Raw genomic sequence first — 27758 nt, forward strand, 5'->3', positions numbered from 1 at the left:
TTATGAATAAATATTTAAAATGTATTACACCTTAAGGAGTATAATAATTTCAGTCCGAAGCCCAAATATCAGTGAAGGACTCATTTCCGACCCTATAAATCATATATATTCTAGATCAGCATTAAAAACAGAATCGATCTAGACATGTTTGCAAGAAAATTAAAAATTTTAATTTTTTTTTTAAATTTTATGTTTAATTTTATTGTTTAAGGAGGTAAAGAAAAATCGAAAATTTTTAAATTGGTTAAATTTGTAAACATTATATGCAGATTTATTAACCTTGAAAATACTAACTCAAAACAGCTTTCCAAATTGAATTTAATGCATTTTTGGCTTAGTTATTGAATTTTTAAGCCCAAAAATGATCATATAAAATTATGAATAAATATTTAAAAATTAATACACCTTAAGGAGTACAATAATTTCAGTCCGAAGCCCAAAATTCAGTGAAGGACTCATTTCCGACCCTATAAATCATATATATTCTTGATCAGCATTAAAAACAGAATCGATCTAGGCAAGTTTGCAAGAAAATTAAAAATTTTAATTTTTTTTTTAAATTTTATGTTTAATTTTATTGTTTAAGGAGGTAAAGAAAAATCGAAAAATTTTAAATTGGTTAAATTTGTAATCTTTATATGCAGATTTATTAACCATAAAAAAACTAACTCAAAAAAGCTTTCCAAATTGAATTTAATGCATTTTTGGCTTAGTTATTGAATTTTTAAGCCCAAAAATGATCATATAAAATTATGAATAAATATTTAAAAATTAATACATCTTAAGGAGTATAATAATTTCAGTCTGAAGCCCAAAAATCAGTGAAGGACTCATTTCCGACCCTATAAATCATATATATTCTAGATCAGCATTAAAAACAGAATCGATCTAGACATGTTTGCAAGAAAATTAAAAATTTTAATTTTTTTTTTAAATTTTATGTTTAATTTTATTGTTTAAGGAGGTAAAGGAAAATCGAAAAATTTTAAATTGGTTAAATTTGTAAACTTTATATGCAGATTTATTAACCTTGAAAATACTAACTCAGAACAGCTTTCCGAATCGAATTTAATGCATTTTTGGCTAAGTTATTGAATTTTTAAGCCCAAAAATGATCATATAAAATTATGAATAAATATTTAAAATGTATTACACCTTAAGGAGTATAATAATTTCAGTCCGAAGCCCAAAAATCAGTGAAGGACTCATTTCCGACCCTATAAATCATATATATTCTAGATCAGCATTAAAAACAGAATCGATCTAGACATGTTTGCAAGAAAATTAAAAATTTTAATTTTTTTTTTAAATTTTATGTTTAATTTTATTGTTTAAGGAGGTAAAGAAAAATCGAAAAATTTTAAATTGGTTAAATTTGTAATCTTTATAAGCAGATTTATTAACCATAAAAAAACTTACTCAAAAAAGCTTTCCAAATTGAATTTAATGCATTTTTGGCTTAGTTAACACAAAACTGCTTTCCGAATCGAAATTAATGCATTTTTGGCTTAGTTATGATATATTTTAATTGTTACCTGCAAGGGTATACAAACTTTGGCTGGCCAAAGTTAGCATTCTTCCTTGTTTTTTTGTGTTTTAACTTTTAACTATCGTATATATAGTATTTTTTTTTTTCGATATTTTTCCACATTCAAAACTTAATTATTTCAAGTGCAACATGGCCATAATTAAGCCAACGAAGCTTCTGGCTAAGTAATAGTTGGACAAAGGGGCCCAGGTGAATGATGTTGACTGGGCAATAGCCACTCCTGCACCCACACACACACACACACACACTCAGAGACATACACCTGTGCCCACACAGCAATTAAGCGATAAAATATGCAACAAGCCAATTATACGCACATTAAATGGCCAGCAACCTGGACCAGAACCAAGAGCAAGCTGATCAATGGGCTCAGGTAGAGAGCCTTAGAGCCACTCATTTGTTTTCGCTTTGCTACCTGGCACCTCCACCCTTTGGCAAAAAACTTTTCGTACAAGTACAAGTTGTTTGGCTTTCGCTGAAAAGGTCATGCCGCATTAATTTTAGATGGTGGCATTGCCTGGTGCCGCCGAGTTTTCAAGTTTTCCAGCGACTTTGGCACATAAGCCGTTAAGTAGGAAAAGGAGCGACAGGACATTGCTTAGAGGAGAGTTGGTTGAAATAAAGAGAAAGGAAGAGGGAGACAAAGAGAGGGAGAGACAGTAAGAAGAAGAGAGGTAGGTAGGAAGAGAGGGGTAGAGGAAAATAACTAATATTTTCCTGTGGAAAATGTAGAAAACTTTTCTTTTCTGTCTATTTAAGTGTTTTCTCTTTTTTACTCGCACTTTTCCTTGATTCTTGTTAGCATTTATGGCCTTTGTTGACTTAAAGTTGTTTTTCAAATATTTCTAGGTTATATAGAAAATATTTAAAATGAAATAAATGTATAAGATTTATAACAAAATTTAATAAATAATATTTTAAGCAACTTTTAATACCAAATTAAAATTAAAAAGAAAAAAACGCTATATAAAAACCACAACAAAGCCAAATTTAATAGACCTAAAGACGCCTTTGTAATGAAGCTATGGCTGACACACACACTCTCCTACACACACAAATACCCCTAGACACACGCGTCTTTTTAAGCAGCCATTTTTATTTTTGTAACACGCATACGCCCCTTTGGTCTGAGGTGTTTCTTCTTTTTCTTTATTTTATTTTTCCTTATTTTCCCCCCGTCCAAATTTTTGGCTCGTCTGCTGACGAATCGCGTGATCAGCTTAAATGCTATAAATTTATTTGTATGACCCGCAGCAAAACTAAAGCATGAACTTCGATTACTTTTTAGGGGGAGGCAACAGGTTCGTCTGTCTTTGATGGGTTTTCTTGTTGTATTTTTTTTGTCTACTTTTATGTATTTTTTTTTTTGGCTAATGAAAATCCTCACGAAACTGTCAGACAGACGTGGTTTTTTTTGTGTACTCATTAGGGTTAAAGGGTATATGGTTTATTTTGGGGTTTGTTAGGAAATTAATTAAAAGAGAAAATCGAAGAAAAACTTTATTACTTAAAAAATTTACAAATAAAAGAAATAATAATTGTTAAATTTAAAATTTTAGAATTAAAAAATTGAATTGAATTTAATTAGTTATAACAAATTTATAATAAATAACTAATAATAATAATTAATATTAAATTTAAAATTTTGAAAATTTTATAAGGTTTTTCGGTGAATTTTTTTTTGTCTGCGCTTCAATTTATTTATAATTAAATATGTTTTTGTGAAAAGTAAATCTTTAGCTATTTAATAATAATAATAATTTATAATTCGAATTATTATGATAAATAATAATATTTATTATAATTTACTTAAAATAATTTAATCAAAAAACTAAAAACTTGCCAGGTTTTTTCTTCTCTTATTTTTTTTTTATATACATATATATATATATTGTATATAATTTGTTATTAATTTAATATTGTTTATTTAATATTATTATTTATTTAATATTATTATTTATTTAATATCATTATTTTTTTAATATCATTATTTATTTAATATTATTTATTTAATATTATTATTTATTTAATATTATTATTTATTACTATTTATTTATTATTATTTTTTGTTTATTTTTTTTTTTATTATATTATTTATTTCCCTTATAAAAGTATATAAGTTTGTTTCATTTTCTGTAATTTAAAAGTTAATATATCTTACGTTATCCTTACCACAACTTGTACTCCTGGTTAGTACCTCTCCCGTTCTCTCTTCCTCCCAGTCAGGGGGCTTCCTCTGCTTTCCACAAAGGCGAAAAACTTTTGTCTACCGCAAAAAGCAAAATGAAAATCCGTCCATTGAACCGCTTGGGCTTGGCCCGGCGTCTCTACATCTCTCTACCACTCCTGCTCCTTCGTCCTTCGTGTCATTTAATCCATTTCAAAAGTTTTCTGTTCCTGCCGCCACATTCAACAATGTGTTGGACGTGGCCTCGCCTCCAAAGTCCAGCCATGACGTCTCCAATCAGCCTCATACCCAACTATATATATCAACAGTGAAAATCTAGTGGATTTTCATTAGGAATCGCTGGATTATCCAGTTTAATTTAGTGACTTTTTCTTTGGCTTAAAGATATAGAAATATATATATCGAGCACAGCTCATTTCTTATGATTTATTGAGTGTGCTGTATCTCTCTCTCTCTCTGATTTTGCTCTCCCACATTAAGTATACGCCCCATGTGGTGGTCGAGCAACAATTGCATATTGTACTTTAATATGATGAATATATGTACATGTACATACGAAAATTATGTACATAATGAGACTGCGAGACAGGGAGAGCCATTGTTGAGCCTGGACAAGTGGCACAAATGGCACAGTAACAGGGATATATTAATAAGAACAACGAGGCCAGCAACAAAAAAAAAAAAGAGAAAAAAACAACAACACACGCACACAAGTGAAGCCAATCAAACAGTCAGCGGTTGTCAATTAAACTTAATTATGTTGTACTATAGACAGAGAGACAGACAGAAGGACAGGCACACAGACTTTTGGCAAGATGTTGCCTACGCAAGCAGACTTTTGCTGACAACTTTTACTTGAAATTTTGCCAGGAAAATGGCTGAAAGGGAAACTAAAAAGCAGGTCATATTGATTTTAATCTAATATTTTGTATAATTAGGCTACTAATAATTTTTTTTAATAAAAAAGGCCTTGAAAACCCGGCATTTAATAAGTGCTTACATTAATTAAAAATTTTTTGAATTTTTTGTTTATAAAAAAAGGATTTTAGTAAACAAATAACATAAAAACATTACACAAATTAAATTCAATTAAAATTTAGATTTTTTGTTAATGAAAGGAATAAAAAAAAAAATTTAAAATAAATGACATGTAAACATAAAAAAAAATTAATTAAATTATTTTAAATTTAATTTAAAGTAAAATAATTAAATAAGTTTAGTTAACAAAATATGCATGATGAATACGAAACAAGCAACCAAAATTATATATGCAAACATCAGTTCCTCAAAGCGGTTATCCTAAATCAAAAAGGTACTCGGGGTCCAAAATCTGCATTCATTTTAAATTTCTAACATTTTTAAAATAATCTATACTTTAAAGAATTTTAAGCTTTAAAATTTTTAAAAAAATGTAGATTGTGTTATTTAAATTCAGAAGAGCTTAAAATTTGTATATAAGCATATAAAAAAATTGCAAGTTAATACAACAAATTCCATAGCTAGTGTTTACCCCCCAAATGGCCACCTTTAAAGGGTAATTTTCGCTCAAATGGCGCCACAATTATGATTATACATTTAAAGTAGTCATTATAATTTGTGGTTCTCCTCTTTTGCTGGCAGTTTCAAATTGACAAACGATTTGAAATCAATTATTTAACCGATTCACTTCCCATTCGCTTTGCCGGTGTGTCTGCTGTGTCACTTTAGTGCCCGCGTTGCCTTACCTACCTGCTCATTCCTTTTTCACAGGTAAAGGTAAGCCTGCACTCGGCGCAGGGCAAGGACTCGCATTAATTAGGTGTGGGCGCAGTGTAAACAATATAAAATGGGGGGAACCCCCAAGTATAAAAGAGGCAGAGGTAAAGAGATAGGATAAAAAAAAAGAAAAGGGAACGTGGGTGGGGGACAATAGGTGGAAAAAAGAGGCAGGAAAAAAAGCAGCAGCAAAAAAAAAATAAAATAAAGTATAATGGAAGCGCATTTGGCTCGACAAACAGAGGGCGACGAGCGCATAAATAATAAATGGAACACACAAATCCATGGCGCATAGCCTCATATGCATTTTACATGCGATTGGCCACTAAATAAATAAATCAATTGATTTTATTTTGCTGCCTTAATTGATACACGCACACACGCGCGAGTGTGTGTGCATGTGTATGCATTTGATTTATTTATTCCACACTCTCTCCATGCCTCCAATAATTGCCGTAATTGTATCTATAAATTAATTTATCTCACTGTTTCGTTTACGCGTAGGATGGACTGACAAAACAGCAATTTGTTTGTAATTAAACAAACAGATATGTATATATATATTGAGTTTATAAGGAGAAAGCCTGCGAGAATTCTATGTAATTCATTAATTTATTTATAATTAAACAAACAAAAGGAAACAAAAAAAAAAATAGAAAAAAATAAAAAAAAACCTTTTTTTATAATAATTTATTATTTTTTATTAATTTTTTCCATTTATTTCTTTTTTTAAAATTCATTAACATTATTTAAAATGAATAAAAATCATTATTTAAAATCATTTAAAATGAATCAAAATGAATGAAAATAAATAATGACTTTAAAATGAATTCAAAAAGTAGCAAATCTAAATTTTAAATAAATATTTCCTATTTGTTTGTTATTTATTCATTTTCTCCAATATTTTCTTTATTTTTACAAATTAATTAACATTATTTTAAATCATTTAAAATGAATAAAAATGAATGTAAAATGAACTCAAAAAGTAGTGAATCTGAAGTTATATATATATATATTTTTTCTCAATATTTTCCCACATTTTTTAAAATTTTTTTTTATTTTTTTTTAAATTTATTAACATTATATTAAATCATTTAAAATGCATAAAAAGGAATCCAAAATGTATAAATTTAAATATTGACTGTAAAATGAATTCAAAACCTTTCAAAAACCTTGGCCCCTGTCATTTGCTTATCCATTTTGCTTCTTTAAATGTTTTTCAACTCTGACTTATATATATATTTATAATACATTTGATTAATTTCCATTACTTCCCCTTGATGTGATTTACTAATCAAGCTCCTGTTTACCTTTCTTTTTCCTTGCAGGTAAGCACAGCATTTTGTCTGCGAGAGAGAACAGCCTCCCCTCGTTTACACGTAAGAAAAGAATCGCTTGGCGACTTGCTCGGGGGCTTGAATGAAGTGTCAACCTAGTTAAACATCCAACGAGGCTTATACCTTAGAGCCAAGTCAGTCACACCGCCTCCCTCCCCTCCTTGTCACTTATTGCTGGCCGCAGGCAGCTTCCCTTGAATTAGCTGCCATGCAAAAATTGACGTTTATTGTTTTTTAGAATTTTTATAAGCTCCTCTGAAGCGTACAAAAAGGGAGGAAAAAAAATAGCAAGAAAAGAAAGCAAGAAAACAAAATAAGAAAAAAGGCAGAGATCAATGGGGCAGGCTCCATTGACACGTTCCACAAAATCACGCATACGCCCGGGGGTTCGGTTTACATTGTAGCTAAAAATGTGTTTTAAAAATAGATAATAGATAATAAATAATAGATAAAATAAAGAAGTACTAGGTAAGGTTGAGATTAGGCAATGGAATAGATTATATAAATTATATGGAAAAGAAAAATAGAGAGAGCAATATAGGGAATATTAGAAAGCGAGAGGATTCTGCAGCTCTTATGCGGGATAATCCATAATTCTAGGCATTTCTTAACTAATAGAAACTAAATAAATTAGTTTAAAAATATAAAAAATTAAGGAAATTAACAAATATTTATTAAAATAAATATTAAAAAAATAAGAATAATTTATAAAAATTAAAAAAATAATAATAATTTATAGAAATTTAAAATATAATAATATTTTATAAAAATTACAATAAATAAATTAAAAAAATATATATATATTGAAAAAATATACAAAAATCACAAGGAAATTTGCTTAAGTTTAATATTTACATTTTTTACTGAAATTTAAAATAAATTTGCCATTTAAATTTTCTTGATTTTCTTTAAAGACAGACCTTAATTTTAGTGAACTAAAATAAATCTAAATATAAATATATCACGCATACGCCGTGTGTGTTCTTTGAAGAGTGAAAAGCATTGCCTACTTTTTAGGGCCTACGCTTAAGCTGCTTTCCTACAGCAGCCGTGGCTCTGATTTAGTTCCAAACAAATACACATATAGGAGACACACATATAGAAGGCACAAACAACACACAACACACACACTCATGGATTTTGCAAGCCGAAATTATATTTCATTTTTATTTGCAAGCATTTTTTCATCATTTTTTCTTCATTTTTTTTTACAAGGAAAGTAAGCAGAAACCCTTTTCGTTTTTCTCTCTTTTTTTTATGATTGTCTTGAGGATTTTCGTTTTACATTTGTATGAATTTTTAATATTGCCAAGAAATAAAACAACAATGCAAGCCAAGAAGCCAAGAAAGCATAAATATCAAACAGCCAAAAGCGAAAGGGAATCGGGGAATCGGAATCGGAATCAGCATCTGAGAATCAGAGAGCAACAAAAGGTGCTTCTCCCAGTCAGAGCAAATATAAAGATAAAAAGGAATATCAAGCCAAATAAACCTTAAGGACACTGTAATATTAATTCAAACGGACATATACACAAAAAAAAAGAAAGGAAGAAAAAGAAAACTCACAGAGAGAGAGAGAGAAGAACTTGAAACGGTCTTAAGGCCTTCGGTTGCCTTTTATTTTTATTTCTTTTATTTCTTTTGTGGCTTATAAATGCTGCTTCAACACACATGAAAAGGGAGTCCTTAGATTATCAATGGCCTCGCCAGATCCTTTTTTGTGCCTAATACTAAATTTCCAAATTCTTTGTACAAATTTAATTTGCTGTCAAATGTATGTGAATGCCTCTGCCCTAGGTGTAGATATCCATTTTTAAAGTCTGTTTAGCTTTTTTTTTATGTTTGTTAAATTTAATAAGAGTGTCCTGAGAAAATTCCTTTATTATTAGCCCGAAAGCAGCCAGAAATGTATATTTAAATGCTTGTTATACATATTTTACAGCTATATATATATAAGCGTGTTCTTTACCTGATTTTATTTATGAGAGGGAGAGAGAGAGAGAGGGCTAGGGAGAGTGGGCGGTAGGTGGAGCTCAGCTCAGTAAGCGAATTTTAATTGCCGCCATTAAAAAGGGCAAAGGCGGCAAATGCTTGTGTGTGTGTGTGTCTGGCCTGGCAACAGGATCTAGATCCTGTCTGTTGTTTCTATTTAAAAACTGAAAATATAACTTTTTAAAACAGATATTTTGGGGTTTTTTTCTTTTATAAATTCATCAAATGAACTTAAACTTTTTAATAAATTTATGATATTAATTAATTTGTGTTAAAAAAAAAAATAATAATAAAATAAAATAATAATATATTTGTTTAATAAAAAAATTATAATAATAATAACAAAATATAATTAAATATTTGTCTAATATTTATTTATTTTAAATTATTATTATTTATTTCTTTTTTAAATACAATTTTTTTTCAATAAAATAAATTCAATAAAAATAAACTTTTTTTTCAATGATGAAGTTATGATATTAATTATTTTGTATATAAAAAAAAAATTAATAATAAAATAAAATAATAATAAAAATATAATAATAATAAAAATATAATAATAAAAAAAAGAAAGTTTCAAGTAAAAACAAATATTTTAACTCAAGTAGTTAAATTTTTCAGTTTTGATTTTCTTGGAAACTAGCTTTGTCTCAATATAATTTCCTTGAGTTTTTCATGTGTGCAATGAATTTTCTTCTTTTTCGCCAAGGCAACCGTTAGTCAAGTCCCTGAAAAACGTAGAAAAAAAGAAGACATTGTTGCCAAAGTATGCAATAAGGATAACCATTTCCCCAGATGCTTAAACTGACCTTACTCAAGTGCCAAAGGAAAAAGGGCCTTGGACTTGGTTTTTCTTTTTTTCTCTACCTCTAGCTTTTCCTTAACCTTTATTGATATAGAAATTTTCCCAATTATATTATTTACACATATCCTTGTTCCGATGATTGACATGTCCTTAAAATAGTTTTATTTTTTAGTTCAAACGAAATTAACATTTATACAGGTTTAAAATAAAAACCCTATACTGTCTGTGCCATTTTTTTTTTCTCATTAGCATCATTGACAAATCAGATTTAAAATAAAAAAATACAATATATATATATATATATATATATATATATATATATATATAAAAACCCATTATAAATTCATTCCATTCAAATGTGAAATGCAATCAGCTGCAAATTGCCAATTGGCATGCAAATGAAGGGCCATCAAGCCGAATAAATTGAAACGAACAAGTGATTGACTTGATTAATATTCAGATTTCGTTGCTTAAATAATATGTGAATAATTTTGGTATTAATTTCTAGTTTTTTAAAGGTTTTTTTGAAGTTTTTTTTAAAGTTTTTTTTTTTTTTGTTTAGTTAATTGCTGCACACGAAAATCCTGTGGCCACCGTTCGTCCTTTTGGTTCAAAGTGGTTTGTCTTTTGCCACCCGCTGGCTTCCATTTTCCGCTCTCACCCCCTCCCCCTACCCCCCTGCCTCCCCCTCTTGACTATATTTTCCACCAGAGAGTTTTCGATCCACACGAAACTGAATTGAAGCAGGGAATCGATTGGAATCTCACCCGCTGCGTTGAATTTTTGCTAGCCTTAAAGCGAGCTGCATTTTCCACAAAACACACACTCACACACACACACACATTTTCCAGCAACTCGGGGAAAATCACACTAGACTTGGAGATTTAAAGAAAATCTTGAAGAAAAATTTGGAATTTAATTTTGGTTAATAATATTTTGGGTTGTAAAAAATATAAAACAATATAAAATAATATTAAAAAAATATAAAATAATATAAAAAATATATAAAAAAAATAAAAAATAAATATAAAAAATAAATAAAAAATATATAAAAAATATATAAAAAATTTATAAAAAATAAATAAAAAATATATAAAAAAAATATAAAACATATATAAAAAATATATATAAAAAATATTTAAAAAATATATAAAAAATATATAAAAAATATATCAAAAAATATATAACAAAATATATACAAAATATATAACAAATATATACAAAATATATAAAAAATATATAAAAAATATATAAAAAATATATATAAAATATAAAAACAAATACAAAAAATTTAAAGAAATATTTAAAAAATATAAATATTAGGAAATACAGAAAAATATATAAATAAATATAAAAAAAGATTTATCTTTATCTTAAAAAACATTTGTATTTCTTGGAAGTAAAGAAAACCCTTTTGAAAATTCATCTAAACACATCTCAAATGTTCCTTCTAGTTTTTCCTCTCAGTGCACCCCTATTGAATGTAACTGAGAAGCTGGAAAATTCTTTTCTTTTTAGTGGCTAGTTTTTCCCATTTTCCTCCATATAATATATACTATATTTTTCTTTTTTTCCGAGAAGGCAGGACGTCTCGCACGAATTGATTTTCCATGTAAGCACATTAAGTGTGTTTTGGCGCAATTTGCCTGTGGCTCAGTTAGCCAGTTCATCAATCAGTCAATCAGCCAGTCAGCCAGTCGAGTCAACCAGTTTTCATGTCTGTTATTACAGGACAACATAAAAACTTTCGTTCAGGGATACCAGGATACATGGAAAATCGTTTACGTTTTACGTTTCTCGTTTACTTTTTACCCAGAGCCTCCTGGTGTGATTTTTTGTCAAAGTTAAATTGAGGATGGCAAAAGATGCCGAACCGAAGGAAAATATAAAATAATATAAAATAAAATACAGCTGAAAAACTGTAAAACAATCAAAAGGACATAATTGAATTGCATAACTTTTCCGAGCAAGAAGGAAAAGCGGTAGCGGAAAACATACCACCCCTGCCCAAGCCTACCCATTGCTTCTGTTAAACTTTTGTCATTTTCAACATCCTCAACATATCCGCGGCAAAAGTTGTTCCTTAAAACCAGGGACCGTAAATAATTATTATGAGTTTAAAAAAATTGAAGCCCAAAACAGTCTCCAAAAAAATTGGAAAAAATTGTCATAAGTTAAATTTTCATGGCGAATTCAAAAACAAGATAAATGTTTTTTTTTTCAATTTTTGTATAAAAATTACGCAATAACTTTTATTTTCAATTTTTATTATATAAATTGAAAAATAAGAATTATTCGATAACTTTTATTTTAAAAATTGAAAATAAAGATTGAATCTATATATCTTTTGATCCGTAGAAGCCAGATCCAATATATATGTATATATATGATCTACACATCAATACCTTTCAGATGGTATATAATAAATATGTATATATATATATATATATATATTGGATCTGGCTTCTACGGATCAAAAGATATATAGATTCAATCTTTATTTTCAATTTTTAAAATAAAAGTTATCGAATAATTTTTATTTTTCAATTTATATAATACAAATTGAAAATAAAAGTTATTGCGTAATTTTTATATAAAAATTGTGAAATAACTTTTATTTGGTAATTTTTTGCTTTTTTAATTATAACCGTTACAGTCCCTGCTTAAAACTATACACGACGACACGGAATGTGTGTGTGTTTGCCGAAGGGGGAAAAGGCATTTAAAAAATGTTACAATTAAATATATAATATTTAAAGATGTTATATTTGAAAAGGTTACATTTCAAAATATTTAATTTAAAAATATTCAATTAAAAAAATATTACACTTGAAAATATAACATTTAAAAATATTAAAAAATATTCAAAATATTGTATTTAAAAATACAACATGTAAAAATATTAAAAATTATTCAAAATATTGTATTTAAAAATACAACATTTAAAAATATTAAAAATTATTCAAAATATTGTATTTAAAAATACAACATTTAAAAATATTACAATTAAAAATATATTATTTCAAAATATTCAATTAAAATATTACATTTATATATTTTTATATATTTTTTATATATTTTTATAAATTTTTATATATTTTTATATATTTTTATATATTTTTTTATATTTTTATATATTTTTTTATATTTTCATATATTTTTATAAGTTTTTATAAGTTTCTAATGGAAACTTAAAGGTTTCTTGTTAGTTTTGACTTCTTAATTATCCTTGAAATATTTATAAAATATCTTAGACTTTATTTTAAATATATTTTCTATATCTCTTTATTTATTCTTTATTTTAACTATATTTTCTTTATCTCAAAACCCTTTCAACAATTATTATTATTATTGGCAAAGCTATTAAAACTTAATTAATATGAATAGCATAATTTTAATGACTTGCCCTAGCTAATTAATATTTTTCACCGAACTTACTTTATATCATATATAAATTTTAACCACATTTGTGGTTTAATTACAGCTTCAAATAGAAGGCTAAAAACCAGGCTAAATGCAATTTGCAACCGCTAACAACCACTTAATATGTTTAAAGCTCTCTCTTTCTCTCTCTATTTACATTCCCAAAAAACCTGTGTTGGTCATAATTAAATAAGTGGCCAAAGGAATGTATACTTTGCTATATTTATTAATTAAGGGAAATCATAAAAAATACAAAAAATAAAAAACAATATAGAGAGTCGACGATATTGAATTTTGAGTGCCACGCTCTCTTGGATTTTATATATATGTTTTTTTTTTGTGTTTCTTCATTTTTCTTTTCTTCACTGATTTTATTATTATTTTTTGTTGGTTTTTGTTTCGCCTTTTGCGACAATGTCGCTGCAGGATATTGTGCGTTAAAATCTGTCAACAGAAATTCAATTACAGTTTGTACTCGGTGCGTGCGTGGCTCCTCTACTTGAGTTTTTTTTGTTTTTTTTTGTTTTTTTATCTTTCCTCTCTTTCGTTGGCCATATGCCTGTCTCTGTCTCTGTTGCTAGCCCCGTCTCTTTCAGTGTCGTTGTCATTGTCAGCTTACAACTGTTACAACATGGCGCGGGTTGCCTTTTTATGGCTGCAACTGCTGTTCATCTCCTGCCTTATGCGCTTCTTCATCGCCTTCTCCTTCCTCATCCTCCACCTCCTCATCTACTCTACAGTTTTTCTTGGGATTTTCCCTAGATTTCCCTCGCGCACAGCACATTGCTTAGTGTTTTTAACTGCTTTCTGTTTAAACATCGCCACAGCCGTCGACAGGCGGATTGAGTCATAGACTCCCCTTGTTTCTCCTACTCTTCCCGGGGGCCCTCGTTATCCTTGTGGGCAACAGGACGAGCACAAGTACAAGTGCAAGTACAACTACTACCACCATCACCATCACCAGCAGCAGCACCACTACAGGCACAAGTGCCTGCTGACACGAGCGGGCAATGAATCCGTCAAGTGCTTGGGCGGCATGGAGACATTTAATCTGTCTATCGATTTACCACACAGATTCCAGTCTCGCTCGGAGTCTCAGTCTCAGGCACAGATACAGATACAGAGACAGAGAGACAGATACAGATACAGAGACAGATATAGAGCCCACGCACGCAGTTCTCACTGTCAGGCTGGATTTCGCAGAAGCATAGGGCTTTGAGCAATCGATGAGTAACGATATCATTTCGATAGTAAATGTCTAATGCTAAAATAACTGCCGATAGTTACCTAAGAGAAATTATAGTTGATAGTTGGATATACAGATATACCGATTATATTGATATGAAAGACCTAATTCGATAAGCAATAGATGTAAAACAATCGTGCACATGTTCGATATACCGATTTTATCCATATTAAATTCTCAAATTAATAAGCAATTGCATGTCCAAAATAATAACATATTACAGATAATTCATACACCGATTGTGTTGATATTATATCATAAGCATCGATTTAAGTTATCGATATTTTACACATATATTTTTTTAAGATCACCTAAGTTCCTACCTAATTAAACGCAAAGATTTGATGCCCTCAACTTTTGATTCACTTAAACCAAGTTATAAAGTGGCCTAGATCCCTGAGGATTGCACAATTCCCTTAACAATAAAAGTTATTATGGTTTAGGGAAAGTTATTATGGCAAAAGGATATACAAAATAAACAAAATTCATTGCCAGGCGAGTCGATTTAGTCAATACTTGATGGTTAAAAACTATTTCTTTATAATGAAATTTATTTGTTTATTAGTTTTAAAGGTTTTGGTTTAAATATTGCTTGTGTGAGTGTCTGACACACTTACCTACACTGAACTTGGCTTAAATGTCGTCTTCGTGGCAGGACTAACCTTTTCCGCTAAGCTCGTTCTGGCCATACTTTAAATTAATCCCCCATTTTAGTTGGTTTTCCGCTGAACTGAACTGAAAGAAAGGCGTGCCGTGGCCCAAGCAAGGCGGGGGCGTGGCTTAGTGGTTAAGAGCCTTGGGCTGCTCGGCAGCTATATATCTGTATATGTATAGATCTATATATATGTATATATATCTGCACGTACAGGCCCCGATTATTTCCGCTGCTAATAGCGAACAATGCATTTTTTAGCGGGGATTTGGTTTTGGATTACACACAGGAAGAGAGAAAGAGAAAGAGAGAGCGAGAGAGTGTGGGGGGGGGGGACCAAGACAGGACGAAGACAGGAAGTTGCCCTTCGATAATGGGGAGGTAAAGAGAAGGATGATGATGATGATGATGATGTTGCTGGTAAATCAATGCCACGATATTGTGATTTCCGAGCTGCTGTAATCGATTTTATTGCATTTCGCTCACAGCTAAGAGGATTTCTAATCCTTTTGCAACCAAAACTAAGCCCTCAAACAGGAGACTATAGAATTAGAAAATTTGATTTTTAATAAGCCAAGATTTAGTTTTTTTTTGTAAAATATTAAGAATAAATTATAAAATATAAAGAATAAGTTATAAAATATAAAAAATAAATTATAAAATATAAAGAATAAGTTATAAAATATAAAAAATAAATTATAAAATATAAAGAATAATTTATAATGAAAAAACTAAAAAAATATATAGGATTATTTTCAAAATAAAAGAAATAAATTATAAAAGACAAAGAAAAAATTTTAAAATATAAAGAATAAATTATAAAATATAAAAAATAAATTATAAATTATGAAGAATAAATTATAAAATACATAGAATAATTTATAAAGAATAAATGAAATAAATAAAATAAATTAATTTAAAAAATATATAGGATTATTTATAAAATATAAAAAAAAAAATTATAAAAGACAACTAAAAATTTTTAAAATATAAAGAATAAATTATAAGATATAAAACATAAATTAAAAAATAAAAAGAATAAATTATAAAATAAAAAGTATAAATTATAAAATATAAAAAATAAATTATCAATTATTAAGAATAAGTTGTAAAATATTAAAAATAAATTATAAATATACAAAAAAAAAATATATATATATATATTATTATAGAACAATTTACAGCCCAGGATGGTCCTGTCTTGTCCCTAAATCATAATCGAATCCCGGCTAAAGTCGTCCTATTAATAATAAGTCAGTTTTAGCCAAACCTTTCAGCTTGGCCAAGTCTTAGATTGATAGATTGGAACAATGGCCAGGCAAGGGGTAGGGGCTAGAGGGGAGGAAAATTCAATGAAAAGTTAAATTAATAATTGAATTTGAATTTGAGTTTCGAGTTTTAGTCCTTTGCCCAAGTGCTTAGTGCTTAAAGTTGGCTATTGGATTTGCGTTGGACCGTTCACACTTTCGACTTGGCTTTGGCCGGCCTTCTCCTCCTCCTCCTCCTCACCTTTTTGGCCCACCTGGGGCCCCGAAAAGTTTTTAATCAGTTATGTAAATTTGTTTTTGTCCTCCTCCTCCTCTTGGCTCCAGAACCCGTTTAATTGGCTTTCACAATTTTATGAATTGTGCAAATATGTGCAACTTTTATATATATATTTTTTATTTTTTTTTATTGAGAGGCCTGCAAGTGGCCCAGGACCATTGATATTTGGTTATTGGTTATTGATTTTCCATTTGCCATTTTATTTTATATATATTTATGGCAAAAATTAAACAAATACAAATTAATTGGAAATGTCACTTGTAATGTTTATTGTATGGATTTTATTGATCCTGTTTTGGGTTTTTGCTGGCTCCTGGGAATGCATTTTGGTAGTGGAGGTCCTGCGCGAGCTTAAACCCTCACCGCAATTGCCGGTTATCATCTGCAAGTGCCGCAGCTTGAGCTTCTCCAATGTCCTGCCAGCAGATGCAGCTGTCACTTGTAGTCCTGCGGAATGCGCCTGACATGCAAATATGCGTGTCCTGACCTGTCCTATCCTGTTCGGTTTCAACACCGTTAACACCGTCAGCATACAGAATCTTAGAATTCAATTGTACTAAATTCAAAAAAAAAAAACCTTAATTAGCTTTGGTTTTTGTTATATTTCTTTTCGTTTTGTTACAAATAGATTTGTTTAAAATTAAAAAATAAATCAATAATAAAAGAAAATAAAAAAATATTACCAATGAGAAAAATAAAAATAATGCCAGATCAATACATAAATATCAAAGAAATAGAACAAAAATATAAAAATAAATAAAAACAAATCAATTAAAGAACACAAAGAAAAATCAGATGTTGAGTTGTAGGTGATTTGATCACAACTGAGCTCGTACGGTCAATAACTCGGTCTTATATACAACTTTGGCCAGTATGACCATATTCAAAATTTTAACAAAATACCAAAAACGCGTACCATAATGTATTAAAAAATACCACAATTTAATTAAAATATAAAGAAACGGTCGCACTGTCGGAAGAAAATCTATAACTCGTCTGCTGATTACTAAACCCTGATTTTTTCCAGTGTACTAGCACACACACACACACAACCCATAGAGCCGTGCCAATTAATTGCATCGCCTGCAGTCGCAGGCGGAAGTGCAGGGATAATGCTGTTGTGGGAAGTGGCAGGACATTGTTTGGGACTTAGCTGGCAGCTTAATGTGACTGAAAAGGTCCTGTGATTGGCTACGGCTAAACAGGTAAACAGCTGTGATAACCCAAAGACATTTCATTAGACCATTAACCGTGTCAACTGCATGTGTGTCCTGCTCCCCCGTCTGGTTATCCTTTGAATGCCGCCAGACAAATTGATACGAAAAAAGAAAAAATATTATTTATGGCCATTCCACCTTGGACTTGGTCCCTGCTCTCCTGCCCAACTTTTATTCGCAACTCTCCTTTGAATGAATCACCATCATCATCATCATCAGCATTGTGCTGTTTCCATTCCCTCTCTCTCGTTTGTTTTTTTGCATAAAATAACATATTTCGTTTTTTTTTTTTTACACCTGAACGATTTCAATGGAAATTCATTTCAATTTCATTTTCAATTCTTTGGTTTTTTTTTTTTTGTTTCTGTTATATTATTTGTGTTTTTTTGCTTGGTTTTTTTTGTTCCTTTAAATAATGCTCTTCAAGTTTTTATTTATTATTGAGTGAAGAATGGTCTTTGAATTGAGTAGTTTCATGCTTGGTAAATGTGTATAATAATATGATATTTATTTAAGAACTAACAAAGAAATTTTTAGGGATTGAAGTAGCTTGTAGAGTTGTATAAAAGTTTGCTATAAAATCTGTAAGATACTTTTTAAAGCCTAGATAGGGACAATTTTTTGAAGAACCTAATTTAAATAATATTTAAAAATATATATATATATATACTATATAAGGCAGTCTTAAACCTAAAATGAGAAACTTGTTGAGCCAAGGACTCTCTCAGGTCATAATTCTCCTGTAATCACAAACCATTTTCAGCAGGAAAATGAATAGTAGAGAGAGAATCCTGTAGGCGAAGGAGTCTCTCGTAATAATTGCTCGTTTGACCAAAACAAATGACCGATTTAGGGCTATATAGCACACACCCACTATATACTATACATATATATGTACATATATATATATATATATCAGAGGAAGAGAGTCCTGGGCTTTGCATTATGCCAAAACAATAATTTAAATTGCCAGCAAGCACAATCTCCATCTCTTCATTTGCATGTTGGCCTGTAACTATGTTGTAGCTGGTAACTGTCAAATTGGCTGACAGGGAAAATTGGGTGGGAAACTGGGTTGGAAAATGTGAGGGATGAAAGGGTGAAAGACCAGTCGAGGCAGGACCCTACTCATATATATATAGAATATATATATATATATATATATATATATATATAAGGCCTCTCTCTACGCAGGCTGGCAAACAAATAGTTTGCTTTTTGTTGACTTGACTGGCTTTCTGGCCAAGACGTTCCAAATGTGTGTGTGTGTGTATATATCTCTGAGTTTCTGCCATATCCTGTATCCTGTGTGTGTGTGTGTGTGTGTGTGTTTGCCTGTGTTTGTGACTTTTGATTAGGCCAACTGTTTGCTCGGCGGTTACAACCAACCAACCGTCCTTGGCAAATATGTATGTTTTTAACCCCATCAAGACCCCAGCCTCCGGTTTGCGGCCTCATTTCCACTTGCCTTTATATACACACACATATGTATATATTTGTATGTATATATGTGTGGTATATTCCCCAATTTCTGGCTTTGTTCAATTCAATTCATTGCCTTTGGCACTTGAAAAAAATATATTTATGTGGCTAAATATGCAAAAAGTTGTGAAAAATAGCATTTTCAGCAGCTCAAACTATAATTGAAATTGTACATTTTAGATGAAGATAAATTTTTAATAAATTATATGATTATTAATTATTATTATTATATTTATTTAAAATTTAAAACATTTTTATATATTATTTTAGTTTTATTATTTTTATTAAATTGAAAAAAAAAAAAAAAAAAAAAAAAAAAACATTTCAAGTCGGGAAAAAATTTGTGAGCCCTATTTATATAATTCCTAATAATTTAATTTAATAAAAAAGTAACAAAAAGTCAGGAAAATAATTTTTGAAATATATTTTTCAGAGTTAAAAAAATGTAATTGTTTGTAAAATTAAATTGTTTTATTTTAACGTCTAAAATAGGCAAAAAATGTTTTCAATAACAACAATAAATTTAAATAAATTGTTTAAGTTCGATACAAAAAAAAAGGCCCAAGGAGAAAATTAAGAAAATATTAAAAGTAACAAATATATATATATTTTTTAAAATATATATTTCATAGTATTTGGACTACAATTTAAATTTAATTTCAACTTACAAAAGTCCAAAAAAAAAAAACAATAAAAAAATCACAAAAGTTACACATACATTTTCCACCTTTTTTTTAAGACTTTATTTTGAGGAAATATTACCTTAATATTTTTAAAATATTTTTCCTGTAGTTTTTACACCACAACTAGCTACACTTTTCGTCCAATGTTCAATCATCTGCATCTTTACAGTTTCACAATTGTTGGCAAAGGGTCGCCGCTTCTGGTTCTAGTTTCAGTTCTGGTTGTGAGCCCCATTTCCGTGACCGTATTCTCTTTTTTTTTTACCCACTTCCGGCTCACGTAGACGTGTGTGTGCTTGACAAATATTGTCTTTATTTTCTGGCTGCTCGATTTCTTGCTGTTATTTTTATTATTTTTATTTTTTTCGCCTCATTTTGCCAGGCTTTTTTTTTTGCAGTTTGTTTTTATTTTTATTTTTTTCTGTGGGTTTACTTGGTCCTTGTGGACATTTCATTTGACTCGCAGTTATCATCATTTGTTTTGGCCGTTGACACCACCACACCTACGCGCCAGGACATGTGTGTGTGCGTGTCCTGATTATTGTTATTTGCACACGTGTGTGCCCACACACATGGACACAAACTGCTTACCTGTCATCTCCGGCCATCTGTCTTACCTGTGTCCCAGTCGCAGTCCCAGTTTTACCATTTTCTTCATTTTCACCATTTCCCCGGTTTTTCTCCCCCTTTTACCCCCGTTTTTCCCCCAGAGGCTCCTTTTGATTAATTCTGCTTTTATTTAATTGAAAGTTTGCGAGAAGATTTACTTGAATTAGTTACAAATGCATTCAATATGGAATGAGCCAAAAAGGGTGGAAAATATGGGAGTGAGGAGGTCCTTTTGTGATTTTTTTTTCAGAGTTGGGAAAATATATATAAATCAATTAAAATTATAAATAGAAAATTTATTTAATAGATAATATTAAAAAAAAATATAAAGAAAACTTAAGAAGTGTATATTTATTTAAAAGCAATTTTCCAGCTAAAATTAAAAAAAAAAAAATGTTTAATATTTGAGAAAATTCTAGAGCTACTACTTTTCAGTTTTTTTTTTTCAATTTTAAATTCTACAAAAAAATAATAAAATAAAAAAAAAGCAAAGAAGTAAAAAAAAAAATAAAAATCATGATATTAATATTTGAGTGTTCACCAAATAGTTAAAAAAATATATAAACAATTAAAAATTGTAAATTTTTTTATTAAATGTAAAAAGAAAATTCTAAAGATACTACTTTTACCTGTATTTTTTTTTTTTAATTTTAAGTTATAGAAAATAAAATAAAAAATCGAATTAAAATTCATTAAAGTTTAAAAAACTGTTATATTTTATTATTTACAAATTAAAATGTACTAAAAAAGTAAAAAAAAAAAAAAAATTATTGAGTAACAGATTTTCCTAATCTATAAAACCCTTCTCCTATTATTATATTTTCTACAAAAGTTTAGTAGAGTAGACTTTCTTTTTCTCAGTGCATACTACACCCCAGGCACACACACATACACACAGCCCCCCTTCAATGTGTAGATTAAAGTTTTTCCAGCGCTTTTCTCCCCCTCTCTTGTTGTTTGCTAAACTTATTTATAGATTGGCCCGCAGAGGGCTCTGCACATGCCATCAACTTGGCTTAATAGCATTCGTCTTGACGTCAGTTGCTCAGTTGGTCAGTCAGTCAGTCAGTCAGTCAGTCAGTCAGTCAGTCAGTCGGTCATTCAGTCAGTCATTTAGTCAGCTGGACCAGAGTAATTTGCATACTTATTTGAGCCACGAAAACTCCTCCTCATCGTCCTGCTCCATGTCCTCCTCCTCCTCTTTCCAGCCAAAAAATCAAACAGAAAGCGTGTAGCCATAGGTGAGGAAAATTGTCACAGAAACAGAGTAGGCGGAGGAGGAAAAGGAGGTGGACAGCAAACAAAACAATGAAGGAAAAGCCTGAAAGACTTGGGGGGTGTGGGTTGGCATTTTCTAGAGAAAACCCAACTCTGACTGGAAAATAAAAGAAAAGAAATCCGGGAGGTTGCCTTTGATTTATCACCATAATAATCGCCGGGAGGAATCCTTGTGGGTAACATTATTTACAACTATGTTGGCCCGGGGAATGATGAATGATTCTAAACAAGCACCAAGGTAACCAGGACATGGGCATTGAAATGCACACACGTGTCCTGAATCCCAAAATATATGCATGTGCATGGTTCATAGGGAATTATATTTTTAGAAAACAAGAAAACAATAATATGCTAAGTATATAATAAAATATATAATTGATAATTTATTATTAATTTTTAAATAATTATATTAATTAAAATAATTATAATAATTAAATGAATAATAGAAGCAGTTCAATTTTTGAATACTTGCCGCTTTTATAGCTATATAACTCTCTATATACAATTTTTTAAAATTAAAAATACCTACAATCATTAATATTAAAAACAATAATTAATTAATTTAATAAATAATAATTCTAATTAAATTTTTAATTTATTATCCTAGACCAACAAGCTTACACTTGAAATTGTAGCGTAAGTTACATGAAAATGAATTGTTTATCGATATAAAAGCAATTTTTTATATTTATTTTTAAGTTTATTTAAATCATTTATCGAATTTCTATTTTGTATATAATGTAATTTATTTATACACTTAAAATTGTAGCCCAAGTCCCAATAAAATTAATAGTTTATCGATATAAAAACAAACAATTACTAGAATATCAATCGACAATCGATTTATCGACATAAAAACGATAATTTCATTGGTTTCGCTTGTAATTTTTGATTGGACAATCAAAAAATTAAAATCACAATGGCAACACAACACACACGCACACCACCGGCCAACACTAATGTGCTTAGGGACACCCACACTCCTACACACACACACACTTATGTAGAGGCGGAAAATCTGAAAATCACTCGCTTAAGTAAGTTCTCTCTGCGTGCGTGTGTGTGTGTGTCCCATAACCCAACACACCTCCAGCTTAGTCTCCTTTTTTTGGTCCTTCGAGCTTCCCACGCTTTTGTTTATTTTCGTACGCTTCGTTGGCTCGATTTTTCATCTCTTTCTGGTTTTTGCCAAGAGCCTCTCTTTCGCACATATGTACTACTCAGGTTCGCCTGGTCTCCATGTCCCGCATCCTGTTCAGGTCTCCATGTCCTTGTGTCTCCATGTCCTTATGTCTCCATGTCTCCATGACTCTAGGCTTGTTTGCGCTTAGTTTGATTGAACGCTCCTAAGTATGTGCCTTCTTTCTCTCTCTCTCTCTCTCTCTCTCTCCCTCTCACTCTCACTCTCACCCTCTCTTTCTTTTTTTCCCTGTGTGTGTGCGTTCCATCAAATCAAAGGATCAGACATGAAGTCTGGGTCCAAAATCCTTAGTCAATGGCCAGCAAAACCACACACACACACACACACACACACACACACACCGAGAGTTTGCCTAATTTTTACACACTTTAACTTTTTGTTATCCTTTTGGAAACTTTCTTTTAAAATAATTGTTAACTAAGCTTTCTTACTTGCCCAGAATTTAGGGCAAAAGGATAAGGTATCCTCGGATATATCCTTTCCTTCTTTTGCCCCAAGCCTCTATTATCCATTATTTAGGGCTGTTAAGCGATTTCCGTGCTGAAATTGAATGTCTTCTCATAGTCGGCACATGTGTGTGCGTGTTAGTGCGTGTCCATGCATGCGAGGTCCTGGCATATTTCTATTTTTAAGCCAAAATGCAAAAGTGCAAAGCAAAAACGTAGCGGCGGAGTCAGAGTCGTCAGAGGCAACAAAGAGGGACGAAAAGTACCCACGAGCAACGAGCAAATAAAACGTTGCTAGCCACACGCCATTTTCATGTTGCATCCTGCCATTACACACACACACACACACACACATAGAGAAGGGATATGGGGGGGGGGTCTGAGGGGTGGCTAGGTCCTGGCAAAACTGCTCGTTTATTCAACAACATAAACATTGTTGTGCACATAAATTTATACAAAGTTCTAGTTTGCATACCGGGTCTACAAGGGAGGAGGGGGAGGCGGTGGACTCTGGTTAGGTTGGTGGGGTTCCCCCCCAAAAAAGGGGACAGGGGCTCTCTCTGCATGCTGGCACAGTTAAGGGGTCGAATCGATATTCATATCAACCGCAAAATGTGTGTCGCTGTCGGTTGTAGCAGCATTTTTATTTCCTCTTCTAGCTTGCTCTTTCTCTCTCTCTCTCTTTCTCATTTTCTCCCCGTCTCTTTCTCTCTCTCTCTCTCTGAAAAAAACCGGGTGAAGGCCTAAAAGTAGGCTGCACAATTTGATGCAGGACCTGGTCCAGAGGCAATTTCAACCTGATTCTATTTACCTTGCAACGCCATTTTGGCCATTTTGTAATAAACTTGACTTTTAACAAAGCATTCAAAAATTTCTAACGGGTTAAACACACACACACACGCAATTACAGCTATTAAAATAAATACAAAATAATAGAGACACAGAAACGGTTTCATTAGCAAAACACATTTTCTAATTGTCATAAGAAAATGTGAGAAATTTCATTAAAAAAATCTATTAAAAATTATTTATTAATTATTTTTACTTATATTTATTATATTTATATTTAAAAAAAAAAGTTTTTTTTTTCGTTTTAATATTGTTTCATTAATTTATTTCGTTAATATAAAAATAAAATAATCATTTAAAGTTTTTTTTTTTAATTTATTTATTTTAAATTAATTTCAAAGTATTAAATTATATTATATTTTTATTTATTTTCTTAATATTATTTTTTAAACTTAATTATATCATTTTATAATACCATTTTTTTAATTATATGCTTTTAGTTATTTTTTTGTATATTATTTTTTTAATTTAATTTTTTTTTTAAATAATATATATTTTTTTTAAATGATATAATTTTTTTATAATTTTATTTTATTTTATTAAATTATTTAATATTATTTTATTTATTTTTATTTTTCATTTTATTTTATTTATGTATTTAATTTAATTGTAATTTAGACTCAATTAATATTATTATGAATATTATTTTATTTTTTATTTATTTATATATATTTTTAATTATTCCTTGACTTTCCTGTGGCTGTAAATAAATAAAATCCAGGACGCCATTCAACAGTTGGTGGCGGTTGTCTTACTTTGCTTCGATTCTCTTTGGCTTTGGGGTTTTCTTTTTTTTTTTTTTTTTGGGACCTTTGGGGTTTGTTTTTTTTTTTTTTTGTTTATTTGTGGGTGGGAAGTTTTTAGAGCGGGTCGATGGGAGGTGGGAGTTTTGGGACAAGGACGCGGCCGCGGCGGCGGCAACAGCGGTTTCTGTTTGCGTTTGCGTTTTGTCAGCCATGACAGCGTCGGCAATTGCGCCACCTGCGGCTCCATATTGACACTTGTGTGTGCGTATGTGTGTGTGTGTGTCTCAACACAGAGAAAAAAAGTGGCCAAAGCAGAAACCATATTATATAATATGAAATCCAGAAACCAAGACTTCAAAAAAATATAAAAATAAATAAATATCACACAAGCTTTAAATATTTGAAGTTAAATTAAAATTTAAAATTTTTTTCCCAGTGTACTGTCTCTGTGTGTGTGTGTGCTCCCTTGTTTGTTTATGAGCCCCTAATCAAATTGCCCATAATTAGATGCAACAAAGTTGAATCTTTTTGAAGCGTTTTTCGGACGATTTCTTGCCTCCACTTCCCACCTTGGGTGTTTCCCCTTGTTTTCCATAGGGTTTTCACGCCACCATTTTAAGCATTTCCAGCATTTCCACCATTTGCCACATCCTGTCGTGCCGGAATCGTCAGCATACCAGAAACGCACGAACGGATACGCCACGTTAGCTGTTCGCAATGCGTTCGGAATTTGCCAAGAACACCAAAAAAAAAAAAAAGAAAAAGGGCTCGGCTTTGGAGAATCGGAGAATCAGAGAATCTATTTATCCCTTTAAAAGGAAGGTACAAGGAGAAAACTAGCAGGAAGTGGGAATGAAAATGAGAAAGAGTAGGGGGGAAAGTTGAGGAGTTTTGCTTTTAGAATATGAAAATGAGAATTAAATTTGAATTTAGGTCACAAAAAAGCCTTGCATTTTATTTAAGAATTTTGTAGTATTTTATTATTTACTATTTAATTGTTTTTTTTTAATAATTATTAATGATCTTATTGTCTTGTTCGTTTTCTTTGGAATATATTTTAGGTATATGTTTTTAATGGTGAATAAAATTTTTAATGCTTTTGGTAGTGTTGTAAAGGGCTTTTATTTCTTTAAATATTAAGATTGGCTGATGTCGAGTCAATTTTCTTATTTACTTGATTTAGAATTTTGTCTCATTTTTTTAACCAATAACGTGTTGTTGTATAATTAAAAAATTAAAAATAGTCTTTTCGGCTGTTTAAGTATTTAGTGTTGTTAAGGACATTTTTCAAAATTTTTTTATTACTTGTTAATAATTTTGATACTTTTCTAAACTATGACTCATAATTTGTTTAATATTTGAAAATTAAAAATAGTGTTTTCTGCTACTGCTGTATTTTATAAATATTTTAAATATATTTGGTAGTGTTGTAAAAAAAATGTCAGGACACACAAAAACTGTTGAGTGGAATGTTATGCTTGAAAGACTTTCTAAACTAAATCTTAAAAAAATATAGTTTTGTTCTTGGTTTCTGTTTGAAACTTCAAATATTTAAATCCCAATCCCTTAAAGACCGTTTTCCTAGTCCAGATTCCAAGTCCTAGTCCGAGTTCCTTGCCACCTCCTCGTGCCACGCGTAATGATGATGCCACCACAGTCATGTTGCTGCCCTTTGTCTTAGCCGGCGCATTGTGGAAGTTGCACACACGAGTTGCTGCCGACGGACAAACAAAAGAGACAGATAAACTGATTGACAGATGAACAGGGCGAGCGAGATGGCGACACTGCACTTAATGGGGTGGATCTCAAGGGAGGGTGGGGGCTGAAATAGTGAGAAGGGGGCGGGGCTGTTTGACATTTGCTGTCATTGTCACAACGTCGGCGACAGTTGCTGATGTTGCAGTGGTGCTGCTGCTGCTGCTGTTGTAGTAGTTGCTGCTGCTACTTCAGTTGACCCACCAACCGACCGACCGACCGACCACCTGCCCTTGCTTTTGTGCAATTGCTCGTTGTTTGGGTACACTGGAAAAAATATTCTGAAAACTCAAAATAAATGTATATCTTATTTTTATACTCAGAAGTTTGCAAGAAAGAAAGCTAAAAGAGACATTTAAAAAAAAAAATTATTTAAAATTATGAATATATACTTAAATAAATATTTTTATTTCCAGTATTTTCGGTGTTCATTTTTTTTATTTAATTTTTAGTTTCTAAAAAATTTATATTGCTGATTTTATATTTTTTCCCTTTTTTTTTGTAAGTATATTGTGTAAATGATTTCTCTTTGTGCCAAGAAGCTTCCACCTCTTCCATGTGGGCACTCGGGTTGACCGCCGTTGGGTAACGCCTTTGTCTCTGCGGTTGAGAGCACGGCTGCTTATTGGGGATTGTTGTGGAGTGACCGACCAACCACCTAGCCCACCTATCCACCTGTCTCCACCTGTCAGCCAAGCCTGCTCCCTGCCTTCCAGCTTCCCTTGTTTGCTGCACATTCCAATCGATTGTCACAACAAACAAACAAACAGCAGTAGCAGCAGCAGCAGCAGCAGCAGCAGCAGCAGCAAGTAGTAAAAGTATTTCATAAAATATTTACATTGTTGTGCTCCTGCTCCTTCTGCCAATACATTTATCCATTTGTTTATTTGCTGAACCTGCTCTGGTGTCTCCTTGATTGATTTTGTATTAATTAAGGCCAAGAGTTGGTGTTTTTCTTTGATTTCAATGAAGAAGTAATTGTCTTGGATCCCTTGGAAAA

At 30.7% G+C, this 27758-nt stretch overlaps 1 protein-coding gene across 1 annotated transcript in view; it reads left to right on the forward strand.

Annotated features, from left to right (window-relative positions):
• Positions 1–27758, forward strand: part of Pde9 (phosphodiesterase 9) — a 136997-nt gene that overhangs the window by 53967 nt on the left and 55272 nt on the right. The gene's annotated exons all lie outside the window — the stretch shown is intronic.

This window comes from Drosophila kikkawai, chromosome X, assembly GCF_030179895.1.
Source record: "Drosophila kikkawai strain 14028-0561.14 chromosome X, DkikHiC1v2, whole genome shotgun sequence".
NCBI lineage: Eukaryota > Metazoa > Arthropoda > Insecta > Diptera > Drosophilidae > Drosophila > Drosophila kikkawai.